Here is an 8,624-nt window from a genome sequence, read left to right as displayed (position 1 = left end):
TGAAATGGTACTAAGATATTAAATCGACTTGGTTTTAACTTAGGAGAGAATCCTTCCACCACAAAGAACTTATAGTGTTGTGATTCATACAATTATAATAAATTGTATATTATATTGAAAACTAGTCAAGAACCTTAGGATCACCTTGAAAACATGCTAAGTGAAAGAAATCTGCACAAAAGATTGCATATTACAAGGTTAAATTTATGTGAAAAGTCCAGAATAGGGAAATCTAGAGATAGGAATTAATGGTTGCTTAGGGCTGGGGCCAGGGGAAAAAATTACAGGAATGTATGGGGGTCCTGGTGTGGTACTGTAGGATCAGCACTGGGCTGAGAGCCACAGGTCAGCAGTTCAAACCCACCAGCTGCTCCTTAGGCTATACAGGGTCACTATGAGTCGGAGCTGACTCGTCAGCATTTAACAACAGCAATAGGAGTGATAGCCATGAGGTTTCTTGACGTGATGAAAGTGCCTTAAAACTGACTGGTGATAGTTGCACATACCTGCCAATACACTAAAAACCATTGCAATGTGTATTTTAACAGTGAATTTGTTCGGTATGTGAATTATATCTCAATAAAGCTGTTTTTAAAAAAGATCTGGAAAAGCACCTCAGAAGTAAACAAAAATTGTTTCACTACTTTCATTGATAATTTAAGTATGTTGTTATTAAGTGCTGTCAAGTTGGTTCTGACCCATAGTGACCCTGTATAGGGTTTCTGAGGAGTGGCTGGTGACATTGAACTTAACCCACAGCACCATACCAGGAGTCCTTATGATGTTAACTAACTTGTCTTTAGAAAAATTTAACTTTTTAAGTCAGTAAATTACTAAACTTTAGAGCATGGTCTCTAGCTCCAAAATATTTTCCTTTGGGGCTGATACAAACAGGTCACAGGCTAAAAATTAGATGAGAGGCCTACTTACCCAAGACTTAGGTCTTTAGCGGGCAAAGTGTCAGTTTTAATGTTGTGTAATAGCAAAAACCCTGATTTCTAAAGCAACCAAAAATGATAGCTGAAGCAACAACTCTACTCTGCTTTATAAAAATTATGTATTTTGTTTTTTTAAATAATGTACTTTAGATTTGATGACTTTTACACAAAATTTCTTTGAATGTCAAAAAGTTATTTTTTTAAAGTTTGTATTGTGAATTGAGTAAAAGTTTACATGGGAGAACCTCAGATTTACATTCTTCCTATTGTATTTCATTTCATTGCAATGATTACAATCCCCTCCATGCATCATCATTCAACAGCATTTGCTTCCATTCCCTTTGTTTTGTGTTTTTTGGAGGGTGGGGAGATGTACACCGAAGCACTCAGTAATATATAACCACTCAAACAACCAAATGGTACACTCCTCAAGCCTGTCCCTCCTACCCTCCCCCTCCCCCCCAGCTGCCAGCACACAGCCCCTCTCCCTCCCTGAGTCCAGAGTCCCCAGCCGCTCCATCTCTCATTGTCATCATCTCTGCATCCATCTCTGGCATCATTGCTTCTCTGGATAGGGTCCTGCACTCTGATCTTCTCCCTTGATGGTCCCAGGGTCCTCCGCTCCTGGAATGCAAAACGTCTATCTTTACATTTGCAACATTCACAATTGAACCACAAGAGTCTTATTCCCATCTCCTTTCACCAGCCCCATCCACACAGGTTGGAAACCACTCTGGAGATTCTACCTTCCCCCACACCCTCTGAAACTAGGCTCCCTCTTGAAAGCTTGTAAGCCAGTCACTTCCTGCCCTTGTTTGGTTAGATGGTTATGTGCCGTGGAGTCAGTTCCGACTCATAGTGACCCTGTATAGGGTTTCCAAGGCTGTAAATCTTTATGGGAACAGAAAGCCTCATCTTTCTCCCACGGAACAGCTGGTAGTTTCGAACTGCTGACCTTGAGGTTTGCAGCCCGATTCATAACCACTATAGTACCAGAGCGCCTTTGTAGCCTCCCCCCATTTTGGGTAGCCAATGTCTAAGTTACCCATCCCTGTCAACCCTATGTATCGAGGGCGTGGGAGTTATCCTCACTGTAAAGATTCGTTCCCAGTTCATCAAATTGCAGCAGATTACTCTTTTTTTCCTCTTCTTTCTTCCTCTAGTTCTGATCATCTAAGCCATTGAAGCCAGGTCAAATGGATACTATCTACAAGTATGGGTGTTCTTGTGCATCTCCTCTCACTTCATATCAGCTGGATGCTTCACTCTCTGCTCTAGTCCTCCGTGGCTATGTCACTGTCCCTATCCAGGAGTCCCCAGGTCTCCCCATACTGCTGGCCAACCAGGTCTCAATCAAGGTCGACAGGAGTCTATTGAATATGGTCGGACTAAGCTCACAACTTCATTGCTGTTTTTACCCCACTTCCCCTTATCAGTAGACCAACATGGTCACCAGCAAGACCACATGCCTGCTCATGTAGTCACCTTGATTCTCAGTCTTGGAAGGAGGTATACCCTGAGGGGACCCAACCACTTGCCTTAATGGCTCCCCAGCGAACAACTTGCTTGTTCTTGTAGTAGTCAATCAGACTGCTACAAATTGTTTTTGATTTTTCCTGCTGGTCTTTCTTTCAAGAAGTATCTTCTGTTCTTCTAGCCAGCTGGTCTGCTTGTCCTTTCAAATGGAAATTTCACACCTCAGAAGATTCTGGATAGGGATCAGGATTCCATCTATGGTCTTATGCAATGCAGAGGCTCTGCAGGAAGCCTCCTTCAATGGGCAAGTTCTAGCCCCATTTTATGTATTCCAATATGTTGTAGGCTGAAGATGGATTTACAAGCTTTTTGGTGTTTCTGCCTATTCCTTTCTCTCCCCCTCAAGTTTCTATTTTATAGTAGTAGGCAAGGGAAACCAAGATTCAAAAGACAGTCAATAGGGTCGGAGCCATGGAGGTGGCAAATTCAAGCCCTGTCAACCCTGTGGTGTTCTTTGATGTCAGCACTGGTGGCCAAGAAGTTAGCCATATGAAGAGCGAGCTCTTTGCAGATGTTGTGCCTAAAACAGCCGAGAACTTTAGGCAGTTCTGTGCGGGAGAATTCAGAAAGGATGGGGTTCCAATAGTATACAAAGGAAGCAACTTCCACAGGGTCATAAAGGAGTTCATGATCCAGGGTGGGGATTTTGTTAATGGAAATGGTACTGGAGTTGCCAGTATTTACCGACGACCATTTGCAGATGAAAAATTTAAGCTCGGGCACTCAGCTCCAGGCTTGCTTTCCATGGCAAACAGTGGTCCCAGTACAAATGGCTGCCAGTTCTTCATCACCTGTTCTAAGTGTGATTGGCTGGATGGGAAGCACGTGGTGTTCAGAAAAATCATTGATGGACTTCTAGTGATGAGAAAAATTGAGAATGTTCCCATAGGCCCCAACAATAAGCCCAAGCTGCCTGTGGTGATCTCACAGTGTGGGGAGATATAGCCCAGACCAAGACGGAATCAGGCCTCTCTTCGTCTGGGTAAAATCATCTAGATTGGCCCATGGGTTTGCCTGCTGCTGCTTCATTTGACCAAGAGACCTTAGAAGTATCACAAATGGAGGATACAAGATTTGCTGTGTTTCAGTTTTACTGTAAATAAATTTTTCGGTTTAAAAAAAAAAAAAGACAGTCAAGCATCTTAACATTATTTCCCCTCTTTTACCCATTCAAACCATGCCTCAATCCCTGTATCCCAGAGCCCTGTTGTTGCAAGGTTGAGTATATATCACTATTTACTTCCATCCCACTTAGCCCATGCAAACCTGCCTAAATGTTCTCCCAGCTGCCTTGTTCTTCCATTCTCCTCCTCCTTCTTGTGTATTGCCAAGCCCCCTCCCCAGCACCCAAACTACCCTGTGTCTATTCCCTACCCTTTGTGTCACCTTTGTGTCAACTTCCCCTCCCTCCCCTCACCCCGCTCCCTACACCTGGGTAACCAACAAAGAATTTTTTCCCCCCTTTTAGTGTGGGTACTTTTTCTTAATCTTTTACAATAATGGTCCTATGCAGTATTTCTCCTTTTGTGACTGACTAATTTCACTCAGCATAATGTCCTCAAGGTTCATACATGTTATGCGGTGGCTTGAGCTTCTTTGTTATTCTTAAAGGTAGCATAACATTCCATTGTGTGTATGTACCAAAGTTTGTTTATCCATTCTTCCATTGATGGGCACTTAGGCTGTCTCCATCTTTTTGCTATTGTAAATAGTGCTGCTATGAACATTGGTGTGCATATATCTACTCGTGTTATGGCTCATATTTCTTGTGGGTAAATACCAAGTAGAGGAATTGCTGGATCATAAGGTATTTCTATTTCCAACTTTCTGAGGAAGCACCATACTGTTTTCCAGAGAGGTTGGACCATTTTGCAATCCCACCAGCAATATAGGAGGGTCCCAGTCCTTCCTCATTCTCGCCAGCATTTATTGTCCTCTACTTTTACGATCTTCGCTCTTATTGCTGGTGTGAGTTGATATCTTGTTTTGATTTACATCACTCTAATGGTTAGTGATAGTGAATATTTCTTCATATATTTGTTGGTGGCCCAAATCTCCTCCTTGGTGAAGTGTCTGTTCATGTCCTGTGCTCATTTTTTAACTGGTTATTTGTTTTTTTCTTGTAGAGGTGTTGTAGTTCCCTATATATTTTAGAAATTAGTCCCTTGTCTGGTCATTGCAAAAGATTTTTTCCCATTCTGTGGGCTCCCATTTTACTCCAAAAAGTTATTTTCTACATTTAACCTTAATGTTATAGAATGTGTGTGCATCCGAGTACTGAGAGCAATTACTTACTAGAAAAACCATTTTTCTTACTTTGAATGAGGTTGTTTTTTACTTCTTCATTAATCATCTGGGGTCACTTGTATTTATTTTCCTGCACGTGTTCTTTGTCTGTTTTTCTATTGGCTCATTGGTGTTTTTCTTCTTGATTTCTAGGTACTCCATTTATTGTTGTTGTTAAGTGCCAGCAAGCCATAGCGACTCTTACAGGGTTTCTGAGGATTGGCTGGTGAGTATGAACGGCCGACTTTGCAGTTCAAACCAACCTCGCGGTCCAATGTTTATCCTACAGCACCACTCTTTATATATTAGGAAGATTGATCTTTTTGTATGTTGTTGTTATTAAGTGCTATCAAGTTGATTCCAACCCATAGCAAGTGACCCTGTATAGGGTTTCCAAGGAGCAGCTTGAACGACTGACATTGCAGTTCAAATGACTTTGCAGTCTGAGACATTAGCCCACAGCGCCAAGCCAGGACTCCCTTTTGTATGTAATTAATTGCAAAAAAAAAGGAAAAAAAATTCCCCCTGAGAATAAAAATAGTTCCCATACTCCTAGGAAAAGACTGTTCTATAGCCATTGCAACAAGTAGCCACCAAACTGGTTATAATCCTGTCCAATCATTCAGGGGCAGCTTGGTTCATTAAACACACCTCTGAATATCTACCAGTCAGTAACAGCCTCATGCTTTGACAGTTCATGAATCAGCAGTGGTCTCACACCAGTAGACAATGTTTCTAAGGCTGATGTCAACCCATCCAACTCTGTAATTAACATAGCCAACACTACCACACTTCCTAGAACCCTGTATCCATTTTTTTTACACAAGGAAAGTATGCATGATCGCCAGCATACATCTCTCAAGTAATAAACCCAGACACAGGGTCTCAGCTATTGAGTGGTGGTCTCATCCTTTGACACTTTTGACTGACAGGTCTCTTTTCTGGGTGGGATATGCTGAAGTTGATTTTTTGTAATCAGGTACTTTTAAAAACACATTTTGGATTGTTTGGGCTAGGGTTTCTCCACTCTGCATCTATAAAGGTTTTCACCTTCCCCCAACCCCCACCCCCACCCTAATTCAGTATTTTTTCCATATAACTCGTCCATGCAAATAACATGCCCACCCATATAACACCTGTAGCCTTCAGAGGATATGAATGTGCAAAGGAATTGTGTGGTTTGCAAAAACTGTTTAATATGTATATTATTTGATTAACATAAAGTACATATGTGGCTTTATTTTGTACATCTTAATGTTTGATTCATTTGACAATCCGGTATAAGAAATGAGGTATGGTCCAACTTCTTCCCCACTGTTAGTTTTTCCAACAGCATTTTAAAAGTCCATTGTCACTAATCTGAGATGCTGCTTTTTCACATACTAAATTCTCATTACTGGTTTGTATGCCACCGAGTCAGTTCCTACTCATAGCAACCCTGTATAGGGTTTCCGAGGTTGTAAATCTTTTCGGGAGCAGAAAACCTCATCCTACGGAGTCACTGATAGACTTGAACTACTGACCTTATAGTTAGAAGCCCACCTCGTAATGCACTTCCCTGCCAGGGTTCCTTTCTCATTACATAGTAGAGTCTATTTCTGGATTTCCTATTCTGTTTCATTGGTATGCTATCCATTTTATGTTGGTGGTTGTTGGTAGGTGCTGCCTGGTCGGTCGCAATGCAAAGCAACAGAATGAAACACTGCCGAGTCAGTCCTATGCCAGCCTCAGTTGTTATGGTTAAACCCATTGCTAATGCCATGGTGTCAGTCCATGTCGTTGGAGGTCTTCCTCTTTTTTACTGGCCCTCCACTTTATCAAGCATAATGTCCTTCTGCAGGGACTGGCCCCTCTTGATAATATGTCCAAAGTATGAGAAACAAACTCTTGCCATCCTGGTGTCTGAGGAGCATTCTAGTGGTACTTCTTCCAACACAGATTATTTTGTTCTTCTGGCAGGCCATGGTTCTTTCAGTATTCTTCTCTAACATCAGTTTTTCTATGGTTTTCCTTATTCATTATCCAAGTTTAACATGCATACAAGGCAATTGAAAATACCATGACTTGGGTCAGGTGCACCTTAGTTCTCAAACTGCTATCTATACTTTGAACAATTTAAAGGGGTCTTGTGCAGCGGATTTGTCTAGTGCAATACATCCTTTGATTTCTTGACTGCTGCTTCCATGAGTGTTGATTGTGGATCCGAGTAAAACAAAGTATTTGACAGCTTCAATCTTTTCTCCATTTGTTGTTGTGAAGTGTTTTCAAGTTGCTTCTGATTCCTAGTGACCTGATATAGGGTTTCTGAAGAGTGATTGGTGGGTTTGAACCATTGACTTTATGGTAAACAGTCCAGTGCTCTGGTAGCGTAGTGGTTACGAATCGGGCTGCTAATCTAACGGTCAGCAGTTTGAAACTATCAGCTGTTCTGTGGGAGAAAGATGAGGCTTTCTGCTCCCCTAAAGATTTATAGCCTTGGAAACCCTGTACAGGTTCACTATGAGTCAGAACCTACTCCACGGCATATAACAAAATCAGTCCAGTGCTTATCCTTTTGCCACTTACCATGATGTTAATTGGACCAGTTGCGAGGATTTTTGTTTTCTTTACATTGAGTTATAATCCATACTGAAAGCTGTGGTCTTTGATCTTCATCAGTATTTTAAGTCCTCTTTTCTTTCAGCAAGCTAGGTAATATCATCAACATATTGCAGGTTGTGAATGAGACTTCCTCCAATCTGATACCATGTACTTCATATAACCCGGTTTCTTGGATTATTTGCTCAGCATACAGATTGAATAAGTATGGTGAAAGAATACAGCCCTGGTGCACACTTTTCCTGATTTTAAACCATTCAGTATCCCCTTACTCTGTTCAAAAGACTGCGTCTTAGTCTATGTAGTTTACTTATGAGCATAATCAAGTGTTCTGGAATATCCATTCTTTACAATGCTGTCCATTGCTTGCCATGATCCACACAGTCAAAAGCCTTTGCATAGTCAATAAAGTACAAATCCTGGTGTGATGCTGTATGATAAGCACTGAACTGCAAGGTCAGTTTGAACCACAGCTTGGCAGTTCAAACTTACCAGCTATTACTCATAAACTTGATACATGGTTGCTATGAGTTGGAATTGACTTTCTGGCACTTAACAACAGCAAAGACATGTTTCTGGTATTCTCTGTTTTCAGTCAAGAGCCACCTGACATCAGTAATAATTTGCCTTGTTCCACGGACTCTTCTGAATCCAGCCTGAGTTTCTAGCAGTTCCCTATCCATATGATGTTAGAGCAAAGTTTTACTTGCATGTGATATTGATGATATTGTTCGATTGTTTCCACATTCTGTTGGTTACCTTTCTTTGGAATGGGCACAAATATGGATCTCTTATAATCAGTTGGCCAGATAGCTGGCACCGGTGAATGAGTACTTCTAGCTTAGCATCAGTTTATTGATAGATCTCAGTTTGTATTCCATCAATTCCTGGAGACTTGTTCTTCACCAATACCTTCAGTACAGCTTGGACTTTTCCTTAATACCATCCGTTCTTGACCATATACTACCTTTTGAAATGGTTGAACACCAACCATTGTCTTTTGGTACAGTGACTCTGTGTATCCTCCATCTTCTTTTGATGCTTTCTGCATCATTCAGTAATCTGCCCACACAATCCTTCAATATTTCAAGTCGAGTCTTGAAATTTTTCTTCAGTTCTTTACGCGTGAGAAATGCTGATCATGTGCTTCCCTTTTGGTTTTCTAACTCTGATCCTTTGAACATTTTATTATAATAACTTGCCTTTGTCTAACTGATCTGCCATTTGAAATTTTCAGTTCAGTTATTTTACTTCCTAATTGCTTTC

At 41.1% G+C, this 8,624-nt stretch overlaps 1 pseudogene; it reads left to right on the top strand.

Annotated features, from left to right (window-relative positions):
• The first annotated feature begins 2,885 nt into the window (after nt 1-2,885).
• On the top strand, nt 2,886-3,419 carry LOC102813715 (annotated as a pseudogene).
• Nucleotides 3,420-8,624: the final 5,205 nt, after the last annotated feature.

This window comes from Chrysochloris asiatica, unplaced genomic scaffold, assembly GCF_000296735.1.
Source record: "Chrysochloris asiatica unplaced genomic scaffold, ChrAsi1.0 scaffold00130, whole genome shotgun sequence".
Lineage (NCBI taxonomy): Eukaryota > Metazoa > Chordata > Mammalia > Afrosoricida > Chrysochloridae > Chrysochloris > Chrysochloris asiatica.
This window is presented reverse-complemented; position numbering and strand designations above follow the sequence as displayed.